The sequence below is a fragment of the Panthera onca genome, chromosome A1 (genome assembly GCF_046562875.1).
Source record: "Panthera onca isolate mPanOnc1 chromosome A1, mPanOnc1 haplotype 2, whole genome shotgun sequence".
NCBI lineage: Eukaryota > Metazoa > Chordata > Mammalia > Carnivora > Felidae > Panthera > Panthera onca.
Window position 1 is genome coordinate 125732521 of NC_138339.1, and position 26235 is coordinate 125758755.

Sequence of the window (26235 nt, forward strand, 5' to 3'; positions counted from 1 at the left end):
GGTAGTGATTTCTCTCTCTTCATAACGTTCATTGCCATAGTAATGTCATTTTTCCCTTGTGACACATGGTCCCTTTCTTTTTGTAATCTTGGAAGTTTTTGAGGGCAGGGACTAAATGAGTCATAGACATCTGTGGAAGGAGTAGGAATTAGATCTGCATTATGTGTGTGTGTATGTGTGTGTCTATGTGTGTGTATGTACACATACACATACAGTATGGTAAGACAGTGGTGGCCATCTTGTCTCGGGCAGTGCACCATCCCTTAGGTGATGCCTTCTCCACGGGGTGCATCATACCCCTTTTCCCTTCACTCCTCTTCATTGCTTCCTATGGACATGTGCTAGGCCCCTCTTTTCTGGCTGTCTCTGTCATTTCTTAGAGAACATCAGGGGCTCATGAAGGGCCAGGACTTCCCTGGTGCCAAGTCAGAATGGTATTTCTTCCCTTTGTGCTACCAACTTCTGGGTGCTTGGACCTGCCAATGATCCAGCTTTGTAATGGAATTTGTGATCAAGTCATTGCTCCCTTTTGGGGTGGGGGCTGTCAGCCACCTTTTACGATGGTCCTTTTCACCTCTGCCCTGGTGATCCAGGCACCTGAGTCAGGCCTAAGAGGATGGACAAGACCAGGCACCGGGACATGATACCCATGTGTCAGGACCACTAACTGCAAAGGACAGCAAGGGCATGGTTCAAAGGAGAGCAACAGATTTGATTGTGGAGTTGGAAATTAGGGCATGTGTGAAAAATAATTAGGAATTGTAGCCTCAGGAAAAGAAGCCTGCAGGGAGACCTAGTAATTGTCTTGAAGCATATGAAAGCCAATTATGCCACCGAGTTAGGTCAGCTTGTCCCTTTCCCGTGGAGAGGAGAGAAGTATGTTTAAACTCCAAGAGGAAGGGTTTCCACTCAGTGTGGGATTGTCACCTTCCAGCACAGGCTGCCACAGAGTGCCCACATCCAGGTTGGAGGAGATGGCCTCCTTTCCAGAGGGAAAGCTTAGGCAGAAACTGGAGGCTGGCTTAGGTACAGCTCAAGTTTCTTTTAGCTCCTAGGACTTGGGTTGTTGGATTTGACTATGACAGATGCCTGAGAGTTATAGTTAAGTGACATAATTTGCTGGCTAGGTTAGACCCAGAAGCTCTTGAATCCCTTAGAGTATGTTTGCACCTTTCACCAAGAAAAGTAAATTAGGTCCAGGTCCTTACCTTCTCTGACCTCTGTGTCTTTTACTATAAAATGCTATTATTGTACACTTTGTGGTGCATTGTGGGAAGATTAAATGCTAACATGCATACATAGAATTTGGTAACTACCTAACACATAGATGGTGCTAGATAGGTGGTAGCTAGATACTTAGGACCAGAAATGCCCAGCCTTTCCCCATAGGAGTCAGTATCGTGATTAAGGAGAGGGGATAAATGCAGAGAGAACTATTCACTGAGCAGAGCCAGGCTTAAATTTTTCAGATTCCTAAGCTTTGACCTTCATAGGCACTTCAAAATAAAAACAGTGCTAAACGACAAAACGCATTCAAGAAAGAGCAATACAGTTCCGTTTCCTTTGATTCTAATCCACAGCTTGGTGGTGTTTATTGTTTGTGATATACCACAGTCTTACACATGTATGTGTCGGACCCTCAGCACAGGCTCAGTCTGCTGGTTGGTTAGTCTACCCCTGATGATGAGACTGACTAGCACTGAATAGCAATTGGGTCATAGCTCCTCCCTCCCTCTCCGTCTCCCCCTCCCTTTTCTCTCCTCCTCCCTCTCCCTCTCCCTTCCCCTCCCCACCCCCTCAACAAACAGTTCTTGAACAGGCAGCTTCTTGGTTGCAAAAAGCAGAAGCCAATTTTCTTGGCTTAAGAAAGCTGAAGAAACAGGTGTTTTATTAGAAGGATGGCAGGAGTTCAAAGAACTACTGGGAGCGGGGGGCTTGGAGTGTGGGTAGAAGCTGAGGGTTCTGCTGAAGGCCAGACATTGGAAATGGTCAAGTCCAAGTGCTAGCACCTGGGCTGTGGTGAGCCGGATCTTTGGATTTTCTGAGTCACTCCTTAAAGACTCCAAAGGAGGTCTGGGGCTGGGCTCATATGACATGCATGGCTCACAGCTATGCCAGGACTGAGGAAAAAGAAGTATCTGGTCCCTTTCACCACAGGGTAACAGGCAAGAATGAGTGGAAACTGCATTCCCACCAGTACAACACACAGATGGGAGTCTCGTGCCAGAAGGAAGGGAGTTAAAGTTTGCATGGAAAGAAGGATACAGACATGGACCTTGCCTTTGACATGCTGGATCCTGCACATGACCAGTGTGATAGTCATGTGCTTAGCGGGTTTGCAGCCCCTACCATTTACCTGTGTGTTTTCATATTGTCTCTAAGGAAACCCTTAAGGTTCCATGAGGGCAGGGATCCCGGTTTGTAAGTGTCGTATCCCTCAACGTGGCACTCACTAAATGTCTGGTGATCTGGTGATTGATTGCCTCACTGTTGATTGGATTGTGAAGTGAGTTCACCTCCATCAGCAGGAACAGACGGTGATTGGGTGTCCCTGGGGTAAAGAATGTGTATTAGACATTGGGAGTGTGTAGTTAAGACCAGAAACAGCCCTGTGGCCTCAAAAAATCTGCAAATACATCTCTCTGATTGCCAGCTGAGTTCCAGCCTTGAGTACTGGGGGCCTGGGTCTCTGGCGGAAAGGTTGAAAAATAAAATAAACTCATCCCTCAATTGCTTTATTAAATAATGCACAGATGACAGTACGTGAAATATTGATGCACAGAGGCTCGTCCTCCTGCAGGGGAGAGGGGCCTCTGGATAATTGGTTTTTCTACATGGCAACCAGGATGGCTTGGCAGTCCTGTTACCGTTCCCCTCACTGTATCACGCCCTAGCTATTCATGGACTCTTGTTTTCCAAATCCTCATTATCCTGCCATCACGAGGCGTCACAATGAATGGAAGGGCACAGCCGAGTATCGGTGTTTTCACATAAATCAGCTTGCAGGATTGGGCACTTCCTACGGGTTACGTTAGAGGGCCAGCCTGACCATCTTTTTGGAAATCGGTGGAGCCAACTGTCTTGTGTTTTTCTTCTCCATCTGGAAAATTTTAGAAATATCATGGGCTGGCATTGAAGGCCGGGGCTGCGTTCTGTGGTACTAAGGGTTTAAGTGCAATCACCATTGAGTTTCTTGTGAAACCTTTCCTTTCCTTTCCTTTCCTTTCCTTTCCTTTCCTTTCCTTTCCTTTCCTTTCCTTCTTTTTTTAAATAGAAGTATGAAAACCTGTGATTCAAAGGCCAGATGCTCAGGCCATTTGCCGGCCAGAGAGGCAGATTGTCCACGGTGATTTAATATGTGAGACATGCATGGGGCACCGGAGCGACTGCTCTGGTACTTGTAATGGAATTTTAAGTCGCAGTCACCTTTATAATTGGAGGCACACAGATAACATATGTTTACCAGAAAGGCATGACGGTTGTCGTGTCGCCCCCTCTCACATAGGAATGGCAGTTGAAACTCAAGCGTGAGTTTCTCTTTATAGGGATTGTTAGCCGATAAGTTCATGAGGTCAGGGAACGCTGTTGAATACCTACTGTGTGCCAGCATAGGATTTGCCTCTCTTGTCTTCAGTTCCTTCCTTTTGTCATTTGTAATTTTTTGTGAAGGCTGCTTTGATTCGGGGCTAAGTTAAAGCTGTCTTAATGTTAACACAGATCTCTCTCGGTTGCTTAAAATGGAGGAGTAGAGTTTCCTTTATTCGGCACACGTTCACAGAGCACCTGTTACAAGCTAGATTCTGACCCTTCACGTCACATTGTGCTGTGGTGTGATGGTCGCACCATTTCATTTGGTGGTTGCAAGAACATTTCCTGCCAGTCCGGCAGTTTATGGAGCCCCCGCTCTGTAGCAGGTGCAGGGGAAGTCAGGGGGAGCACAGAGACAGGTAAGGTTCAGCAATGAAGAAATGACCACATGGCTTCCCAAGCTTATGGGATTGAACGTGAGATGGAGAAGGCTGTCCAGAGACAGGAATGCATTCAGAGATGGACCAGTCCAGGGAAAAAGCAGTGTTGCTCCTACCTGAGTTCCCTTGTGGGTTCTCCCTGCTCACCCCATAGGACACCTCATCCCTGGGTCCCTCGATCACAGGCATTTACATACCTGCTATGCTGACAGTCTTGTGCCTGGTTCACTGTACATGTGGTGGGGGTAGGGCACGTGATGAATGGGAAGGGCTTTGTAGCCACTCACAGTAGAGTCTGAATCAAAGCTTATTACTCCGTGCACTGAGGAGACTTTCATAGTCTCTCTGAACCTCCATTTTCTTAGCTTCAAAATGATAATGGTAATAGTGCCGGTAGCAGTCAGCCTGAGCCCCCCTAATACACTGCCATTGCCTGAGGGGCTTGAACAACACGGTTCTGGAGGCTGGAAGTCAGAGACCAGGGTGGCAGCATGGTTGGTTATCTGCATGTTTCACAGATGCCACCTTCTCACCCTGTCCTCACATGGCCTCGCCTCCGTGCACATGGAGACCAAGGGGGTGAGCACCTTCCCTGGTTCTCTTCTTTTTATTTTTATTAAAATTTTTTTTAATGTTTATTTATTTTTGAGAGAGACACACACAGTGTGAGCAGGGGAGGGGCAGAGAGAGGGAGACACAGAATCCGAAGCAGGCTCCAGGCTCCGAGCGGTCAGCACAGAACCTGACACGAGGCTCAATCTCACATACTGTGCAATCATGACCTGAGCTGAAATCAAGAGTTAGATGCTTAACTGACTGAGCCACCCAGGCATCCCATCTGAGCCTCTCTTTTTTTGTGATTAGTGATGTGGGAGAGGTAACTCTTACTTCCCACATTTCTGGTTAGGTTTAAATAAGGCAACCCATATGAAAGCACCTGTATTTTCAGATATATAGCAGGTATTCTCTCAATGTTGGCTGAATGAGATTCTCATGCATTTATCCCTGAAGTGTTCATAGGCCCAGATGACTTGGTCAGCTTGTGGTCCCAAATCCCATGGTGCCTTGCCTCTGCCGCTCTGTATATGGGCCTTCCAGCCCCAGTCGTCATGCTCCTGGGCAGAGAGACGTTTGATGAGATTCTTGACAGGATTGAAAAAACACCAACCTTAATCTGGTGGAGAACTAATGACTTAGATCCAGTATTCACATAGAAAAATGGGTTATTTTGGATGTTCTTAGTCCCATTAACAAAATGTAATCTAGTGCTGAAAATTTATGGGGCAGCAAGCAATCTGTTTTGCCTGATGGTGTTCAAAAGTGCAAATGCATACTTTATGTACCCTCCCTGCTTTTCAGTTTTTAACAGCGTACGAACATTTACATTTCAAACAAGGTGGTCCTCATGCTGGGTGACTTTTTATGGTCTGTGTGAAATACGTGAGTTTGAAATATATGGTCTGCTGACAGTTTAAATTTTCTGAGAAGCCACATTGAACAGAAAGAAATACAATATATATTAATGAAGATAGCTGTTTGTTCGCTGTAAGACCTTATGGATGAACTGCAGGCCCGCCATTTGGGTCATACATAACAGAGGAAGAAGAAGTTGAGAGTCACGTGTTGGCTATGTTGACTGCCCTGCCTTAGCTCTGAAAGCTTAGGAAGTCTTGACACCCTCCAGCCTACTCATTAAGAGCTTAGGTCTTGGTGGCAGACAGACCTTTGTGTGAGTTGCTCTAGCTATGTGACCTTGAACTAGTTGTTTTGCATCATTGAACCCAAGTTTCTGCGTCTGTAAATCCGGGTAATGATACCTCCATCCCGGGGCTGTTACAAGGATTTAATGAGATGGCGCATGTAAGTGCGTGGCACAGAATCCTGCACACGTATCTGTATCCAGGAAATGTTGGCCATTATTATTATCATCCCTACTACTATATTACCTAGGAATGCATTACTAGGTAATTGCTAGGTAATGTAATACCTAGTGACCTATGAAAGTTTTAGAGCCTGGAGGAAAATGTTGCATCATCCTTTTTAAAGGTACTTAGAGAGCTTGCCTTTTTCAAGCTCTTTGAGCCCTGGAGGGGATATTAGGGTACTCAGCGTTTGCTTGGGCTTAGCTTTGGCCTCAGTTTCTCTCCCTTTCCCTCGTGGCCATGCCTGACACCCTGGCCTGTATTGCCTGGGGTGAAGTCACATGGCACCAGGCATTTTGTATCTCTCATTCACTGTTGTATTTCCAGCACCTAAACCAGTGCCTGGCATACAGTAGATCCTAAATGCGTATCTGTTGACTTCTAGTCTCCAGAATGTGCCTATTGTTCCCTCTTGGGTCAGAAAGTTCTCTTCTTAGTTCCCATCTTATTTCCCATCCCAGGAATTTAAAGACCAGTGGTAGTTTTGGAACTGTGTCTCCTTTTCTCCTTTCCTGGGGATCAGTGTGATGGAGCAGAAGGAACTCTGGGCTGGAAGCACGAGATCGGGGATCTCTTTTCAGCTCTGCAGCTAGAGCCTGCCCAGAAGCCTTGGCAAAGTTGGTCTCCTCCCCTCTGGACTTCGTTTCTTCTATAGTGTCATGAGGAAATTGGCTTACGTAATTTCTGGAGGACCTTCCAATGCTGACATGGGACAGATAGGTTCTCTGGGGACAACCCCCATGTTCCTGCTCCCGCTTTCTTTTTTTTTTTTAAAGTTTATTTATTTTTGACAGAGACAGAGTGCAAGCATGAGCTGGGGAGGTGCAGAGAGAGAGAGGGAGACACAGAATCCGAAGCAGGCTTCAGGCTCCAGGCTGTCAGCACAGAGCCTGACGCGGGGCTCGAACTCATGAACTGTGAGATCATGACCCAGGCTGAAGTCGGACACTTAACTGATTGAGCCACCCAGGCACCCCCCTGCTCCGTCTTTCTTAGGCCTCTAGTTCCAGCTAGCCTCACTCCTCATCCCTCATATAGAAATGAACCCAGCCCTAAAGAATGTTTTAAACAGTAGTTCTTGCCACTACGCCTTGTGTATCTAAGCTAGGGTATCTCTACCTTGGAACTGTTGACATTTTGCACCAGATAGTTCTCGGTTATGAGGGATGGTCCTGTGGATTGTAAAATGTTTGGCACCATCTCTGACCTCTACCTACTGAATGCCAATAGTATTGTTGCCCCGCCCTCCCCCATCCCTGCTGACAACAGATGTACAAACAGATTTCCTCCAGACATTGCCACATGTGTCCTGAAGGGGGGTATGTGTGTGTGTGTGTGTGTGTGCAAATAATCCCTGATCTAAACACAAATTGTTCCTTAGTGTTACTTCAGATGACATTGCAAGCAGACAGAAGGTTTTCTCAAGAGACTCAAGCAAATGGGAATAGTCTATTGATCAGCGACTTCATTTTCCCTAGGGCTGGGGAAAAGAAACAGAAAACAACTACCTTACCAGCTTGAAAGTGAAAATACAAAGCTAGCCGAAATATTGTGCTGGGGCCCTGGATTCACAATGAGTTAATTCCACATATAATACACCACCAAAGATGCAAATAGGGAACGGCACCTCTTAGATCTTACCCAGACTGTGACAGCTATTGGATCTTATTCTTACATCATGGAAATTGGGTAGTGGTGGCTCTGAATACTTGATGAAAAAAGATGGGTTTTAAAAATCTTCCACGTTGCTCACATTTTAGATGTAGGCACATCCTAGAGAAGGTGGAATATGAAAGCAGTTTGGAGGAAAAAAAACATTTTCGGTGGTACCACGATATTATAAACAACGTGTTTATTATAAACTTGTTGATAACGTTTTATCAACAGAAGTATGATACTGAATGCCCTGAGAGAAGTAAAAAGATATTTTTAAGACACAGCTACCAGTTTGGTAAGTGACACAAAAAAATGGGTAGAAATGTAAATCATAACTAAATTTGTAGAGTGGTGATGCATTTACAGCATAAGCAGTAATTGCCATTGGAGCCCAAAGAAAGAGAAGTGTGAGCTCGGGTGACAGGAATGGTGGTCAGCCTTACTTGGGGAGAGAGTTTGGGGGCTCCAGAAGAACATGGGATACCATGATGTACTCTGTCTAAAGCGTCTGGAGGTTGCTTATGATCCAAATTAGCTGCATTTGGAAATTGGTGAGACAACATGCACTTGACATCAAGAGTCAACTCTATGGTATTTGCCCTAGCGGCTCAGATTGTTCAAAACAGAGGCAATCTCATTTTCAAAGCTCTTCCTTACTTACTTACTTATGCACGAATGCATGCATGCATGCCTGCCTGCCTCATGTGATTCCTGAGGTTGATATCCTTGGAGGTATCTTCCCAACTTGAAACTACCTCTTCTCTAGGAATATTTATCTCTATCAAAAAAAAAAAAAAAAAAAAAAACAAAAGAAGAAGAAGAAGAGGAAGAAAGTCCCATGGGTAAGCTCCTGGTGGCCATGCTTTTTTTCTGAGACCAGAACCCTTACTTCAGGCCCTAGATGATGGGGTCCAGGTGGACACCTGATTCCAGCTGGATCAGATTCTGGACTAAGAATTTGGTCTTAGGACTGAGAGGCATGCCAGTGTTTTCATGCACCTGTTAATCTGAGAGGTGGTGCCACCATCTTTCCCCCTGGGAAGCCTGGAGATGCCCCCAAAAGGTGGTGGTTTGCTCTCCTGAATGAGACCCTGGGTATACTGGTCACCGACACCCTGTGGACCAGGTTATCACATGGCCCCCCTGTGAAGGATGAGGTTTGCTTAGGGGTCTTCTCATAGCCCAGCCTGTCCTCTCTCCATTGGCCCTCCTTTCTCCCAGCATCCTCAGGACTCCTGCCCTTTTATGGCACAGACAACATCCCCTGCCCGCTGACTTTCCCAGGGTGTTCTGTGTAAATCTCACTACCCACACTCCAGAGGTATGGGCAATATTGTTCATGACCCCAAGGGACAGCTTTGTCTGGGCTGCGATGTTGAGGAGGTTCTGTTGACCCGTCACTCTGAGTGGTGGCTCAGTGTATTAACTGGCTTAACTGATATGTGGCTGCATTTCAACTGACAGGGACCGTTCACTGCCTTCGAAGTGTGGTTTCCAACCTCAGACCCCTGTGACATTCTCTCGATGGCATGAATTTGCCTAAGAGTTCTCTGGCACTAGAGTCGGACCCACGCATCATGGGAAGGATATCTATGGCTTGCAGAGGCTTCGGGAGCTGGAGTGTAAACCCGGGTTGGAAGTGGGGCTAAGGGAGCACCAGGGAGCTAGGCAGCAGCAGACACAGTCTAGTAGTGACCCCCTGTTCTCTCTGCCCTGGGACCTCTCCTTCAGGATGCAGTTGCAGGAAGGGTGGTGGGATTGAATACACAAGGGCAGGAAGGGGAAGAGTCACCTGACGCCCATCACCCATGTCTTTTTAGTGGGAGTTGGGCAATCTGAACCACTGTCCCACCTAGCCTTTGCACAATGGGGAGACAGAATGAGTACAGGGAAATGGGGTGCTGCTACAAGGGGACTGAAGGATTCAAGGTGAACATCCACTCTGGGTCCTTCAGATCACAAAAAATGTGTGTAAGAATTTGGATGCAGGTTTTAGACCCTCTGAAGGTTGTTCACAGACTCCTGGTTAACATTCCTTTTCATTCAAAGGAATTTGTTCATTCACATCATTTCCAATGCTAGTGCCCAGGGAATGGGGTTTCTGTGGGCTGGGATATGTCGAAAGGATGTTAGTTGCAGACCAAGTGATTAGCAGGAACCTGTACACATTGGGAAGGTATGTAGGAGGTGTCCTCCCCTGCCCTTGGGCATGACTCAGGAGGGTGAAAGCCTAGGCTGGTGAAAACATTAGTGGGGAGGAGGTCCCTTTGCTACTGTTCCACCTGCTCCTATCCCACAGTCACCTCTGTGGCTCTGGCCACAGTAAGATTGATGTTCAGCACAGTCAAGACTCTTAAGAAAAAAAAAGCAGAGTAAAGCCTGTTAAGAGGGGAAAATTCTCCAGGGCAGAGGATTGCTAAATTAATTATGCAGATGTGAAAATTCAAAGGAAGAATAATTAGACAGCCTGTTAAAGCTTAAAAAAAAAAAAAGTTGTTTGCCAAACACTGAAATACTGTGGACTGGTAACTGCTTTTAAACCCAAGTAAATGAACCCTTCTGGAACATTCTACCCCACTTGTTTGGGGAGTCTTGGCTAAGTGAATGAAGTATCGAATGTGAACGGTGTAGTTCTTTATTTTGTGAAGAAAAGATAAATTCTTATGAGCTGTGGGTGGAATGAACACCAGTGCCTTCAGGGTCAGGCAGGCCCTGAATGTAGGAGAGAAGGAAAAAGAGAAAGAGGAAAGCAAAATAGAGCATAAAGGGGACACAGGCGATGCTGGGGTAAAGGAGGCAGCCATGCGGGAATGAAAGCCCAAGTGTGGCCACATCTTCCAATTAAAAATAATCCACAAATGTATACTGGATTTTTATATGATGTGCTCTCACTTGTTACTGCTAGTGCCTTACTCAAAACTGTAACAGCCCTGTGTGGGCTGGCAAAAGCACACTTGTGGGGTGTTCGGGTGATCTTGACGATAAAATAAGCGTGATGGAAACACCTTCCTCATGGGGTTGCTTATGGATTCCACGAGATCAGAGTGGCAGATACCTGATGGCTCTCACGAGCCTGTCACTGACACAAGCATGGGGACTGGCCTATCTTATTTAGCACCCGAAATGATGCGTGCCACAGAGTAGGACTCAGTGAGGGTCTTTGATCAATAAATAGGGGAATTACTGGATGTTCAAAGGAAGAGAGTTTAGTCTATGGTAGTTTAATTTCTTTTCTTTTTTTTTTAAGTAGGCTCCACACCCTCCGTGGAGCGCAAGTCAGGATTTGAACTCATGACCCTGAGATCCAGACCTGAGCTGACATCAGGAATTGGACAGTCAACTGGCTGAGCCACCCAGGAGCCCCTTCTACTGATTTCTGATTTCTTTTATTACTGTTATTACTGAAGTATAATTGGCATACAGTGTTATATTAGTTTTGGGGGCATAGTACAGTGATTTGACAATTCTATACATTACTCAATGCTCACCATGACAAGTGTAGTCACTATCTGTCACCATACACTGTCATTGCAGTATTATTGACTGTATTCCCTATGCTGTACTTTCATCTCTGCGACTTATTTATTTTCATCTCCATGACCTATTGATTTCCATTTTGAAATCCAAAGGGGAGGAGGTTGGTTGCTAAGGAGATGTGTTCCCATAAGGAATTGTCCCCTAGGAGAGAACTCTGTCAGCTCTTGGTGAGGAAGGGATGGGCCAAGAGGTAGTTATGACCCTGGAAGCGTGCGGTAACAGGTGCCCTCTGAGCAAGGCAGACCATGGCCAGCTCGTCACTTCAGTTTTGCAGCAACACCTGCCGATAGTTGTGCTACAGCCCCTCCCCATGTCTCAGGATGCAGAGCACTTGTCCTGCCCTGTGAATATACCCCTCAGGTCCCCTTCTTTCTCCCTGTTTGGATTCCTACGGCACCTCTGAAGCTTTGTCATATTCTGTCTGTTCAGGCCATTGCCTGAAACAGGAGTGAACTTCGTCGGAAATGTTGTCAACTGGCAACTTAGAAATGGGTTAAAAATTGGCCGCTTCATCAGTCTTTGTTCACCATCCTGGGTCTGGTCATGGCTTCCAATGAGGCGGAGTTTTCTTGAGGGAGGGAGACGCCCCACGGGTCTGCCTTTGTGCCTGTGGCTTTGAATCGGCATCTAGGGCCACTTGCCCTTGTTGATTGGACAGGCCAACAAAGAGACCAGACAGGGTTTCTGTTGGTCAGAGAAAGGAACACATCAGGGAGATTTGTTGCCCGTTTAAAAAACGATTGGGCATGAAATGGATACTGTTTGGATTACACAGAAACGGCCCCTCATTAGCTGTTTCAGAATCACAAAAGGCTTGATGGCTGCTCTAATCCCAGCCAGTGGGGTGATGTGGGGTCAACAGTCTCTGTTACACATTTGCATAGGGATGGGGTATTGGCAGAAAAAGGAACCTACTGTATTCCATTTTTTTTTCTTCTCCTTGCACCCTGTTGTGTACATTTATAAGATACCAGGTATCAGGTTTCAGCTCAGTCTCCCTCAGTGGGGTGGGGGTGGAGTGGAGCATACTGGGGGGCGGTCACAGAGGCTGCGTATAGCAGACTCCCTGGAGGGGCTACAGTGGAGGGCAGGGCCGACCTGGCAATAGATGTGGCTTCCTGGAGTCTCCTGGGAAATAGACATGGGAAGCAAGATGGTTTCCAGGCTGTATTTTGGTATAAAGATGACCTGGGACAGAAATCTGGAGAAGAAAAAAAAGTTCAGTTTGGACTGGTGGATCTGAAAGGAATGTTTAAGGAAAATCATGGGGGAAAGAGTTGAAACTAACATTGATTGAGGACTTGCCAGTGTCAGTGTTCAGCATTTGACATATTGCCTCATTCACACTTGCCAACCATCGTGTAAGAGGGATGCCACTACTCTCCTTTATGGCTCAGAGAGGCTGCATAACTTGCCTGAGGTCACACAGCACCCAAGGAGCTAAGCTCCGATGAGCAACTGGAACTGGCTGTGGTGCAAAATTCATGTTCATTTAACCTTACCATATAACTCATATACGCATACTGGGGATTTGCCTATGTGAGCAAAAGGTGGTATCCAGTAAGTCTGAGATGTCGGTTCTCTCTGGCCTATTCATCTTTAGTTTTGGCAGCTGGAGCAATGACTTGTCAAGACCCCTGTGTTGAAGCAGAGTGCTGGGCCTGTTCTGGCAAGGCCGTGGTCACAAGGGTGAGTCCAGGTCCAGAGCGAGGCCAACAGGTGATTGCTGGTGCAACTCATTTAAACCTCAACCTGTCTCAGACATCTCTGTGCTCACTGCTCTGAGGATGCATGGCTGAGGCTTGGCTTTCTAAAGTTAAGTCCTGATTCTGTCCGACTGGTGTGTTCTTAGAAAAGTCATGTGATCTCTCGGGACCTGTGTCTTTATCTAACATTCCAGGATCTTCTCCTGCCTTGGAGCCTTTGCTGTCCCTTTTCTGCATTATTCCTCACCTGATCTTCTAAAGTCTGGCTCCTTCTTGTCAGACCATGGCTTAATGTCACCTCCTCTGAGAGGTCTTCTCTGACTACCTAATCCAATGTGGCCTTCAGGAGCTTGCTACTGCTCACTCTTTTAAAATATTTGCTTAGCTCTTATTACTACCTGTTGTTTGTTCCTCACATCCCTTCTTTCATTTCCTCTTGCCTTTCCTTCCCTTCATCTTCCCCTATCCATTGCCCTTGTCCTTCCCTTCCCTTCATCTTCCCCTATCCATTGCCCTTGTCCTTCCCTTCATCTTCCCCTATCCATTGCCCTTGTCCTTCCCTTCCCTTCCCTTCCCTTCCCTTCCCTTCCCTTCCCGTCCCGTCCCGTCCCGTCCCGTCCCGTCCCGTCCCGTCCCGTCCCATCCCATCCCATCCCATCCTTGTACTAGAATGTCAGTTCCTTAAGGGCAAGGACTTGGGTCTTACCCATCTCTGAATGCCCAGAGCTTATAATAGTACTTGGCATGTAAATGTAGTTTCATGAAAGTTTGCTGAACTGATGGGTTAAAGTCTTCCCTATGTTAAATATGAACATGTTGGTCTGAAGGCAGATGCTCCAGGGACTCTTTGAGCTATGAGTCTTTGTGACCTAGAAATTCCAGCTTACAAGATTCATCCAGATACTCTTTTCAAAGACGGTTTATTCAGCATTAACTAAGCATGTCCCTTATAGCAGACACATGCCAGAGAACTTGGGGTTCAGAAATGATGAGCCTAGGGTGGCTGGGTGACTCAAGTGTTGAAACGTCCAACTCTTGATTTCTGCTCAGGTCATGGTCTCACAGTTCAAAGGATCGAGCCCCGCATTGGGCTCTGTGTGCTTGGGATTCTCACTCTCTCTTTCCATCCTCCATTCTCTATCTCTCTCCCTCTTCCTCTTCCTCTCCCTCCCTCCCTCCCTCTCTCTCTCTCCCCCACCAAACAAATAAATAAACATAAAAAAAAAAAGAAATGGTGAGCTGGACTTTGTTCCTTGCCTCACAGAGCAAGATAGTTACTCTGTTACTGAGCCCTAGGATATTCCAGATGCTGCTTAGGTGATGGGGCATGCAGTAGTGAGGATAGCCACTCTCTGTGGTCTCCTGAAACTTCTACTTGATTACAACATACTTAGAGTCATAACTCATGTTTGTCATGTACTAGTTGCATGATCTTTGGCTAGTTTAATTTTTCCCCTTTATTTGTCAAGTGGAGATAATATTGGTGTCATGAGACACCTCTAAGAATTGAATGGTTCTCTGTATTGGACACTGCAGTCTAGACTCTAGAGGCTTGAAAGCAAGCAAAGAGTTGGAAAATTTGTGAATTGTCCAGTGTAGCTGAAGGCATGGTAAACCTTGGAGGATAAGGAGAATACAGTCTGAGAATATGAGCCAAATTCTAGAAGGGAGGTTTGAGGCCATATTTCACCTATAAGTAAAATCATACAGTGTTTGTCATTCTCTGAATTATTTCACATAGTGTAATACTGTCTGGGTCTATCCATGTTGATGCAAATGGCAAGATTTAATTCCTTTTTATGACTGAGTAATATTCCACTGTGTGTGTGTGTGTGTGTGTGTGTGTGTGTGTGTGTGTGTGCGTGCGCGCGCGCGCACGTGTGTGTACACACACTGTCTCTTCTTTATCCTTTAATCCGTATGTCACTATTCAAGTTGTTTCCAAATTTTGGCTATTAGAAATACTGCAGTTAACATAGGGTTACATATATCTTTTAAAATTATTGTTTTTATTTTCTTTGGATAATTACCCAGAAGTAGAAATGGTGGATCATGTAGTAATTCCATTTTGAATTTTTTGAGGAACCTCCATACTGTTTTTCATAGTGGCTGCACCAGTTTACATTCCCACTGACAGTACATGAGGGTTTCCTTTTCTCCACAGCCTTGCCAACACTTATTTTTCATTTGTTTTGATACTATCTATTATGACAGGTATAAGCTCATAACTCATTGTGGTTTTGATTTGCATTTCTCTGAGCCTCTTTTCATGTGCCTCTTGGCCATCTGTATGTTGTCTTCAGAAAAATGTCCATGCAGGTCCTCTGCCTATTTTTTAATTGAGTTGACTGAGAGCTAAAATCTTTTTTAGGGGCGCCTGGGTGGCTCAGTCAGCTAAGCATCTGACTCTTGATTTGAGCTCAGGTCATCATCTCATGGTTCATGAGATGGAGCTCCATGGCTTGGGATCCTCTCTGCCCCTCCCTCCTCAAAATAAGTAAACATTAAAATAAATAAATAAAATAAATACATAAAATTCTTTTTTAAAAAAATATAAAGTTTAGAATCCACAAATTTAACAAAAATGAGAACATCATTTTCACTTCTTAGTGAAAGAAGCATTGCAGCCATTACAGTATCCAAAGATGATTATCTCCCTGCTCTGTTTTACCTGCTGGGTACTCAGTATTTATTGCTAAAGAATGAAAACGAGAGATTTTACTCCTTGTGTTTATTCCATGTTTGTCTTAGCAAACCTCATGGGTGCTTTCTCATTATTTATTGTTGCATTTGTCTTCCATGTGCAGTTAAGACCTGATTTATATTTTACATTAGCACTACAGGCTTTATTTTAGAGTAATGGAAGGGAGGTGATCAGCCATTGAGGGGCACATTGGTGAAGAGACACGCAGGAAAGAGAGCCGTTGTGGGCAAGGTTGGGACTGTCAATTGATTACCTGATGGATGCACATGGAAAAGTATTTTAGCAATGATTGAATAAGGTGGGACCCCCCAAAAAAACAAAGCAACAAGAGTAAACAAGACTTAAATGATACAGATTTACTGAATCCTTCAGTGGGAGATGCAACCGCTCTTCTCTCAGTTTGAAGTGCTTTCTAATAGCTTAGATGGTGCCCAAAGAAATCCCTGATCCCATCAGCACTAACTTTGTCATGACTGCTTCAATGTTATCAGTTAAGGAATAGAATTTAATAGCCTTGGGAACCATCCCAAGGACTCAGAAATGAGTCTGCCCTAATTGCAGAAAGAAAGGACTTGGAAACACATAGTCTCCACTTACCCATTTATAAATCTGGAGCCAAGTGTTTCTAAAAAATTAACAGTGGGAGGAATGAAAGTAATAAAAGCTTTAATTTTGATAGTCATACCTAGGGAGCCACAAATACTTTGTAACTCATTTGTAAACCTCACCCACTGGTTAGCACATTAAAGGTCTCAAAAAAGCTTTGGATTATGCGGGGTCACTTCTCTGAAAAGCCCTGGGGCCTCTCACCAGTGGGACTGAGCTCCCTGGGAACAGATGGCATGGGAAGTCTGTTCCAGGGGGTGTGGGATGCAGTTTTGAATAACTAGCTTCAACGGGTCCTGCAAGAATGAGTGATTTGCTTATGCAAGTTCTTTATATGGACTTTTACTGCTATTGATTTTCCATCTTGGATATCAGTACCCTGGAGAGCTCTCCACTTCATTCTTAAGACCCTTTAAACTTGGTAAACACTTTCAACACTTCTGAAACTTTTCTATCAAAGAGCCTCTAAGGGCAAGCTACAACATACATCTTTCTTGAGGTTCAGGGGACAGAACCTACTGCCAGCACATACATCTTTGGAGTGTCTTTATACAAATGTATATGAATTTTGTATTCTGTTCTGTAGTAGACCAGTGATGGCCTTAATATTTTAGCAGTTTTAAATTACTTACCGCCTCATAAAATAGGTGCCGCAGGGAGATTAACTGTAGATTTGCATTCTCCTTGGCCCATTATAGTCTGAGATGGAAAACCTAGGTTAGATTTGTAAAACAGGAAAAGAGATTTGGTAGATACATGTGGTGTGGGACTATTTTGCCTTCTTCCACTGATTTCTGGACTTGTCAAGGGAGGTGGCAGTGAATGAGCACCATGGTACATCACCAGAGCTCTGGACTTAAGTTCTGCTTCTGAGGATGCCACATTACGGAAGTAACCACTTCATCTGAGGCTCGTAGAGGTCATTTGAACAAATTGTCTCCAATTTGGGGCAGGGTTTCCCTGCAGACTTTATTTTTCTGTTTTCAGTTAACATCTTTCCCTGCCAAGCTTTATAAGACAGGGTGGAAGCAGTCAAATGGACAGCCTCTGGCTAAGGATCAGAAGGCACTAACCTTGTACATGAAGCCTGCCTTGCTGAACCCTGCCTGCCCATTTATACCTAGCACACCTCATGTTGACAACCTCCCTGACACAAGCCATTGTCTGCTTGGATCAACAGTGTTTGTCACATACTCCTTAATCATTATTTTTCTCCCCTAGCATTTTATCAATGGTGCCTGAATGTAGGCCTTAGGATATTAAGACTCATAGTCTATGACTCTGTAATAGAGACTTTTCAAAGCCCATAGTACCTTCTCTCAAAACAAACAAAACAAAATAAAGACTATAACTATGACTGTGTAAGTTTGTTGACAAGGCTTTGTTGTTTGTTCTTAGTGCACATAATTTAGAGGGGAAAAAAAGGTTTTTATTCTTCATTCCCAGACTTTATAATCTCCAAGATGAGACAAGGCAGAACACAGCTCTACTAGAGATATGTGAACTCCTTAGTTGTCGTATGGTGGTTTCAGCAGTGGTGTAGATCTGGTTAATCAGTGAAAGCTTTCTGGATAAAGTAGACCCTGAGCTTTATGTTCAAAGAGAAATGTTAAAGTTGCTTCTTGTACAAATGAGTCTAACATTTGAAATGGAAAGGGATGAATAGCACTGTAGCTCCGAGATCTTTTTTTTAATTTGATTTGATTTGATTTACTTTGCATCATGGTAAGTATACTCTTTAATTCGCATCACTCATTTTACCTTGCCCTTTCCCCCTCCCTTCTGTTAACTATCAGTTTGTTCTCTAGAGCTAAGAGAATATTTCTTGGTTTGCCTCTCTTTTTTATTTTGCTCATTTGTTTCTTAAATTCCACATGTGAGTGAGATCATATGGTATTTGTCTTTCTTTGACTGACTTATTTCACTTAGCATTATACTCTCTAGCTTTATCCACATTGTTGCAAATGGCAAGATTTCATTCTTTTTTATGGATGAATAATATTCCTGTGTGTGTATATATACATCTTTATCCATTCACCTATAAAATTAATAGAATTTAATTTTAATAGAATTTTAATAGGATACTTGGGCTGCTTCCATAGTTTGGATTTCATAAGTAATGCTACTATAAACTAGGAAAGCAGGTATCCCTTTGAATTAGTGTTTTTGTATTTTGGGGGTAAATACCTAGTAGTATGTTCACTGGGTCATAGAGTAGTTCTATTTTTAATTTTTTAAGGAAACTTCATACTGTTTTCCACAATGACTGTACCAGTTTGCCTTCCCAGCAATAGTGCAAGAGGGTTCTTTTTTCTCACATCCTCACCAACACTTACTGTTTCTTGTGTTTTTGATTTTAGCCATTCTCATGGCTGTAAGATGATACCTCATTGTGGTTTTGATTTGCATTTGCCTGATGATGAGTTATTTTGAGTATCTTTTCATATGTCTGTTGGCCATTTGGATGTCTTTTTTGGAGAAATGTCTATTCATGTCTTCTGCCCATGTTTTAACTGTTCTGGTATCTTGAATCTCTAAAATGTCTAGGGTTCCTTGCCTTTTGCATATATCCACTTTCTGTATTTGAAGAGCAAGCTAAAAGAGTGGTGAAGATGATTACTGAACACACCCTATGTGCCAGGCTCTGTGCTGGGCAACTTTCATGCGTTGTGTCTTCAGTTACTCACAATATCCGAGTGAAGTAGATCTCTTTGTCTGCATTTGAATCCTGAAGAGTGAGTGACCCATCTGGACCACAAAGGCAGGAAGTGGCACAATTGTGCTTTTTGTACACCTTCACCTCTCTGATCCAAACCTGTGGGTTCTCTTCTTCTAGACACACTGGTTTAATTATTTATTGGAAATTCATGGAGTTTCTTTATTTCCCCATTTTTACATGGTCAACTACTAGGACTGCTGAATAGTGACAGAGTCGTGCTCATCAGCACAAAGGAGTTCATTCTTTATGAAAAGCTACATGTTTTACAGGAATTTTAATTGTATTAAAGTGAAGTACAGGTATAAAACATAGACTTGCTGAGCTATACCCCTCTTTTAACTCTGCCTTTTTCATGGAGGTGTTTGATTTTTATTGTGCTTTTTGTGTCCTCTTATTTTCCTAGGTTATAGAACTGGTCTTATGTATCTTCAGTAATTCTGTTGCCTTTGTTCATAAGTGTCTTAGGAATAATTCCTCCCAATTACCATGAAGTAGAACTCGAGTACCTTTACTGTTATAACACTTTAATGAATTCTGGCCATTTTGATGGATGGGAAGGTTAAGACTTCTCTTTGGATGGTCTCTTGTACCCCTATTGAGAACAAAGGCCATTGTCAGGTCCTACTGTTTGTGCTGCTCCATCTGATCCCATGTTGCCACCAGACCTCATGCACCTCCTGGTCAGTGATGTGGACCATAGATAGGCTTCACAGAATCCCTGAGAGAAGGAACCACAAGCCTCACTGGGTCCATGTTGTTTTTTAAGTCAGAGAGAAAGTTAAGTTGACTGGGCATGAGCATCACCTTGAAAAGAAACTTTGACCTTCATATTCATTATAAAAGTAATATACACTTACTCAAATGTCCAGCAATCTGGCTTTGACTTCTGAATAGTACAATATTTTCTTCACAGTATTAATTTCTTCTTGTGGATCCTTTGGGCGACATGATTCTTGGGGGCGGTGGACAGGGATGTTCAACATGCTGCTTCTTGGCACTGTATTTGTTACCTTTTTCCTCATCATAAGCTGCTCATGAGTGGCCTGGTGGCTCTGAGCATCAGATTTGGTGTGAGAGTACTCTAGATTGAAGTCCAGATTTACCAACTATGTGACCACAGACAAGTTAGTTACTTACCATCTCTGTGTCAGTTTCCTCATTGGTTAATTAGAATAGTAGTACATTATTCTATATATAGTTGGTAAGTGTCATTGTCGCCACTGTCAGCCCCTCAACTGGATGATGCATTATGTAATAAAATGCTCCCTCTTTCCTTTTCTTTCCACGTAGTTAATACTACCCCCCCTCCCTTTTATCCTCCTGTCTCCCTATCCCACTTTTACAAGGAAATCAGTTTCTTGGCAGAAATGTGGAGTGAGTGTCCTTTGTTTACCATCCCAGAACAACTGGGAAACTGAGGCAGGTATGGGATGATAGCTTTGAGAAAGTGGGATTGCCTGGCCTGGTTAATATACTTTTGTGGCTTGTGATTTTATGGGGCATATTTCCACTGCTGCTGTAGACTTCCCTTAATACATTCTTTTTTAATGATCAGGACTTGTAAATTAGACAAGTAGGACTTAGCAGTTGTTGCTCATAATGTCTTGTTTTGCCCATGAGCTGAAAGGCAAAGCTCTTTCCAGTCACTGCCTGTGTAGTTCCAGCCAGGCCCAGGGTGTTCTCTTATAACTCAGAAGCAAATTCCAAATTCTCTTAGGGCTGGACACTTGCTCTTGCTCTGGACAATAGTCATGACTTCATTGTTTCCCCCGCTGCAGGCAAGATTCTCTAAGAAGCAAGAGAAGGTTACTTTTTGAAGGTGAGGTTTCTAGACCAGTGTATACAGACATCAGGTGTGGTGTTGGCCTGACGGCATAGGGTGTCTGAATTCATTCACAGGTCTTTGCAGGGATAGTCCCAGGAGGGAGAGGATAGTAGAGAAATGGAAGGTTCTGGTGTGTAAGTGGGTGGAGGCTAGGACTTTGTGGGCAGAAGGACTTCTCAAGATCAGCAGGATAGCAAAGGGAAAGGTCCTTCCTTGAGAAGCAGACCTAGTTTGAGTACTAGTTTTGCCGTTTATTAGTTGTCTGGTGTTTGGAAGTTACTTTGCCATTGCAAATATTTTAACTTGCTTCCTTACTTAATTTGTTATAAATATCTACCTGTGTTAGTACACACTGATCTACTTCCTCTTTTATAACAGCTGGACAAGATTTCATGAATGGATGTCTTGTAATTAAGGTAACAGTTTCCTTATAGATGGTGTTATGGACTGAATGTTTTATATGTTGAACTCTTAACTCTCAGTGTCCTGTATTGGAGATTGGGCATCTAAAGAGGTAACCAAGGTTAAATGAAGTCCTCAGGGTAGGGCCCTATTCCTGTAAGATAGTATATAAGAAGAGACATCTCATGGGGGGTGTGTGTGTGTGTGTGTGTGTGTGTGTGTGTATAAAAATATGTATATATGGTCTCCGGGTGACGATTCAGCCATGGGCATTAAAAGCTGTGACCCCAAAGGCCCACTTATGATGTACATTTCCAAGATGGTGCCAACCTCTGACAAAGGTTGGTTCTACGCCTTCGGCCGCGTATTCTCGGGGCTGGTGTCCACTGGTCTCAAGGTCAGGATCATGGGGCCCAACTACACACCTGGGAAGAAGGAGGACCTGTACCTGAAGCCCATCCAGAGAACAATCCTAAAGATGGGCCATTATGTGGAGCCCATTGAAGATGTGCTTTGTGGGAACATTGTGGGCCTGGTGGGCATGGACCAGTTCCTGGTGAAGAATGGCACGATCACCACCTTTGAGCATGCCCACAACATGCGGGTGATGAAGTTCAGTGTTAGCCCCGTTGTCCGGATTGCCGTGGAGGCCAAGAATCCAGCCTACCTTCCCAAGCTAGTGGAGGGCCTGAATGCCTGGCCAAGTTGGACCCCACAGTGCAGGGCATCATTGAGGAGTCAAGGGAGCACATCATCGCAGGGGCTGGCGACCTGTACCTGGAGATCTGTCTGAAGGACCTGGAGGAGGACCACGCGTGCATTCCCATCAAGAAATCCAACCCCGTGGTGTCTTACCGGAATACAGTCAGTGAGGAGTCGAGTGTGCTCTGCATGTCCAAGTCCCAAAATAGGCACAACCAACTGTGCATGAAGGTGTGGCCCTTCCCCGATGGCCTGGCCAAGGACATCGACAAGGGCGAAGTGTCCATCCGCCAAGAACTCAAGCAGCAGGTCCGCTATCTGGCCGAGAAGTATGAGTGGGATGTGGCAGAAGCCCACAAGATCTGATGCTTTGGGCCTGACGCCAGCCCCAGTGTCCTCACCGATATCACCAAGGGTGTGCAGTGCCTCAACGAGATCAAGGACAGTATGGTAGCTGGCTTCCAGTGGGCCACCAAAGAGGAAGCCCTGTGCAAGGAAAACGTGGGGTGTGTGCTTCGATGTCCCTGATGTGACCTTGCATGCGGATGCCAGATCATCCCCACTGGCTGGCGCTGTCTCTGTGCCAGTGTGCTGACCACCCAGTCCTGTCTCATGGAGCCTATCTACCTTGTGGATATTCAGTGTCCAGAACAAGTGGCTAGTGGCATCTATAGTGTCCTGAACAGGAAGCATGGTCACGTCTTTGAGGAGTCCCAGCCGGCGCCCCCCCCCATGTTTGTCGTGGAGGCCTACCTGCCTGTGAACGAGTCCTTCAGGTTCACTGCTGACCTGAGGTCCAACCCTGGTGGCCAGGCCTTCTCCCAGTGCGTCTTTGACCACTGGCAGACCCTGCCTGGGGATCTCTTCAACCACACCAGCCACCCCAGCCAGGTGATGGCCGAAACACACAAGGGCCTGAAGGAAGGAATCCCAGCCCTGGACAACTCCCTGGACAAATAGTAGGCTGCCCTCCCTGCAGTCCACTACCCTGGGTGGGACTCAGCACAGCCCTTGCACTCGGCTGACAATCGACCACAGCAAGCCCTCGCATTCTCCATGACACCTCGAGACTGTCCCCAGTGACGCTCCACCTGATGGGTTCTGGGGCCCACTCTGTGCCATCACTCAATGTGAACACTTGCTGCCATTTCTTTCGATATTTATTTCAAGATATCAGAGGCAACAGAAATGCCCTGGCAACAGGGACTTATTTAGCCGGTGGGGGTGGGGGAGGCAGGATGGGACACTCAACAGTTTTTTTTTTTTTTTTCCATTTCAGAAACTCAAATGTCAACAACAACAACAAAAAGGCATTAAGAGGTTTATTTGGGTAAATAGTCTGTGGTGGATTTTCCCCCAGAAAGGGGGAAGGAACAAGCAGGTAGACCTTTCTCTTTGGGAAGAAGCTAAAAGGCAGGAAACTTTGTGCAGCATCACCGTGAACACCCCCAGCTGTATTAGTGCCATTGGAATAATAAGTGTGATATGGTGGTGAAAAAAAAATCAGGGTGCTCCCCACCTGCAGGTAGGAGGCAACACCCTATCTGCTACCATCAGCCTCTTCCAGAGCCTAGTGCCCCGCCCTGCCCTGTCTAGCCCAGCCATACCCTGCTCTGCCCCATGTGGGGATGCTTTGCTCAGGGATGAGCCGGCAGGGCTGCCCCAGCCTCCCTGGTAAGCAGAGACTCTGGAAACATCTGGGGACCTGTTTTCTGGCTGTGTGATCCCAGGGGTGCCCATGGGCCTCTTGGGTGTCTGAGCAGAAGGGCATGGGAGGGAGGGCCACACCCCTGCAGTCTTGCTCTGCTGGTTTATCGGGCAGCTGCCTACCCCACCCCACCCCGAAAGGAGGGCTCCAGAGTCGGCAGATTAAGCATTTTATGAATTGTATTTTAAATACATGCTTTAGAGGTGCCTGGGTGGCTGAGTAGGTTGAGCGTCCGACTTCGGCTCAGGTCATGATCTTGCAGTCTGTGAGTTCCAGCCCTGCGTCAGGCTCTGTGCTGACAGCTCAGAGCCTGGAGCCTGTGGGAGATTCTGTGTCTCCCTCTCTCTCTGCCCCTCCCCGCACATGGTCTCTGTCTCTCTCTGTCAAAAATAAATGAACATTAAAAAAAATTTTAAATACATGTTTTAAACTTGAAAAAAAATCTTGCCGTTTGCAACAACACGGATGGAACTAGAGTGTATTATGCTAAGTGAAATAAGTCAGTCAGAGAAAGACAAATATATGATTTTACTCATATTTGGAATTTAAGAAATAAAACAGATGAACATACGGGAAGGGAAGCAAAAATAAGATAAAAAACAGGAAGACAAACCATAAGAGACTCTTGAATACTGAGAACAAAAGTGAGGGCCCCTGGAGGGTTGTTGGGTGGATGGATGGACCAAATGGGTGATGGGCATTAAGGAAGGCACTTGAGATGAACACTGCATGTTGTATGTAAGTGATGAATCACTAAATTCTTTTCCTGAAATCATTATTACACTATATGTTAACTAATGTGGATTTAAGTAAAAAAGTAAATAAAATCGTTTTTTAAAAAAGGTATGCAGAATAAAAAGAGACATCACAGAGCTTACTGGCTTGCTGTGTGTATACACTGAGAAAAAGCCTTCTCACATAGTGAGAAGGTGGCCATCTACAAAGCCAGCAAGAGAGGTCTCAAAGAAATTGGCCATGGTGGCAACATGATCTCAGATTTCCATCCTCCAGAACTGTGAGAAATAATAGTCTGTTGTCCAAGTCACCCAGTGTCTAGTATTTTGTTTTGGTAGCCCAAGCCGGGTGGAGTAGATGGACATTCAACTTGTTGATAATTTCCTCTTACTGTAGACTATCGAGATGTACATTTTTTGCCTTATATGTTAACTTGCTGGCTTGTAGGATGTTTCTTTTTTCTTTTCTTTCCTTTTAATATTATAGTTTTCATATATACCCAAAAGTTGAGGGAATGATAAAATAAACTCCTCTATACCCATCTACCTGTATTTAACAGTTGTTAGCATTTAGGGACATGGCTGAATAATTGCCCATTACCAGTTTATACAACTTAGCCTCCATCACACACACACACACACACACACACACACAGTGTAAGAGAGAGGATGCTTTTAGTTATAACACAGAAAGAAAAGAGTTCTTAGGTCCTCTGTTTGAAGGGAAAAGAAAATGTCTCTTCTCAGGAGGGGTTCCTTAGGTAAGATGCACCTTTTTATCATCTGTTCCTCTGTCCTTATGGGTCTGTGTCCCCATCCACTCCCGTCCCCCCCCCCCCTTCCTAGGGCATACATGTTCAGCTGTCTGTGTCACTCAACTGCCTGTCTTATTCAGACACATGGCCATTGGGCCCCTTTGTTCAGCCTCCCATGAACACATCCAGTACCTTGATTGGAAAGCTGAAAATGGTGACAGAGCTTTTCCAAACTGTCATTCTTCTCTGTTTCCAGCAGAATTCTGTGGGCAGCATCTTCTGTTTTGTATTCTATGCGGCTCTGTCGTCAGCTAGTAAACAAGCCCCTCCAGAGGTTGGGAGAGGGGGGAGCAAGATGCATGCCCAGGTTACCATGGGGACAGACAAGCTGTAATAAATGTTTGGGATCTTAGCTTGACGAGGTTTTAGCAGTTTGGAGTAATTTCTTTGTCATTCATCCATTAAGTCACTGCTAATGAATCACTGGGAGTGTCTGCTCTTCAGATGAACCTCAGTTGAGCATGATTCAGGCAGGGAGCAGTCTTCAAAACAACAAGAAGACAGAAAACATTCATTAATTTGTCAACTTTTTGTAGGTTGAGCGGCCTCTTGTCTGTGGACGTTCCCTGGAGTCACCAGAGTGGACCACAGGTTCACATGACTGTTGTAGATGATGTCTTTGCTTGTCAGACTCACTGGGTAGGCTTCTTGCCTCCCAGAATCCTGCATGGCTCAGTGTCCCCAGAGGTTCTGCAAAGGGGGAAAGGGGAGCTCTAAGAGCCAACCACAGAGACCTCCACCCTGATATCCCTCTTCTTTGGAGGGTGAGAGTGTGCAGCTTGTCTGTTCTTATCAAAGTGCCACTTACCCTGAAAAAGGTATATAAAGGGTTCTCTCTCCCTATAGCTTCTCCACTAACTTCAGCATGGGAGGATGTGCCAAAGGTCACCAGGTTCTGCCATGTTTGCCAACACTGTAGGATTTGGAGACCATGATCCCCTAAAGGCCCTTCATGGTGCTGCTGCCACTCTGTCCACTTTTCCCACATACCACCCCTGCTCCAACCTGCAGTGGCCCCAACAAATGCTTTAGTTCCCCCCAATCTTGCCTTGATTCATCTGGGAAGGGAGCTGCTTCTGAGCTGGAATGTTTTCTTCACCCTATTACCTGCCTTAAACCCATTTTCCATAGATACCTGTCTGTCAGGGAGCTCTCCCTACCCCCTGAAAGGCTGGGCAAGGTACCCACATCTCCCCTAACACACTGAACTTGCCCTTCTGTCGTCTGTCAT

The 26235-nt window shown here is 45.0% G+C and overlaps 1 protein-coding gene and 1 pseudogene across 1 annotated transcript in view; both read left to right on the forward strand.

Moving 5' to 3' along the window:
* The window catches only part of SPOCK1 (SPARC (osteonectin), cwcv and kazal like domains proteoglycan 1), a 517390-nt gene that overhangs the window by 326703 nt on the left and 164452 nt on the right, over positions 1–26235 (forward strand). The window lies entirely within an intron of this gene.
* Positions 21259–22707, forward strand: LOC132682367 (elongation factor 2 pseudogene; annotated as a pseudogene).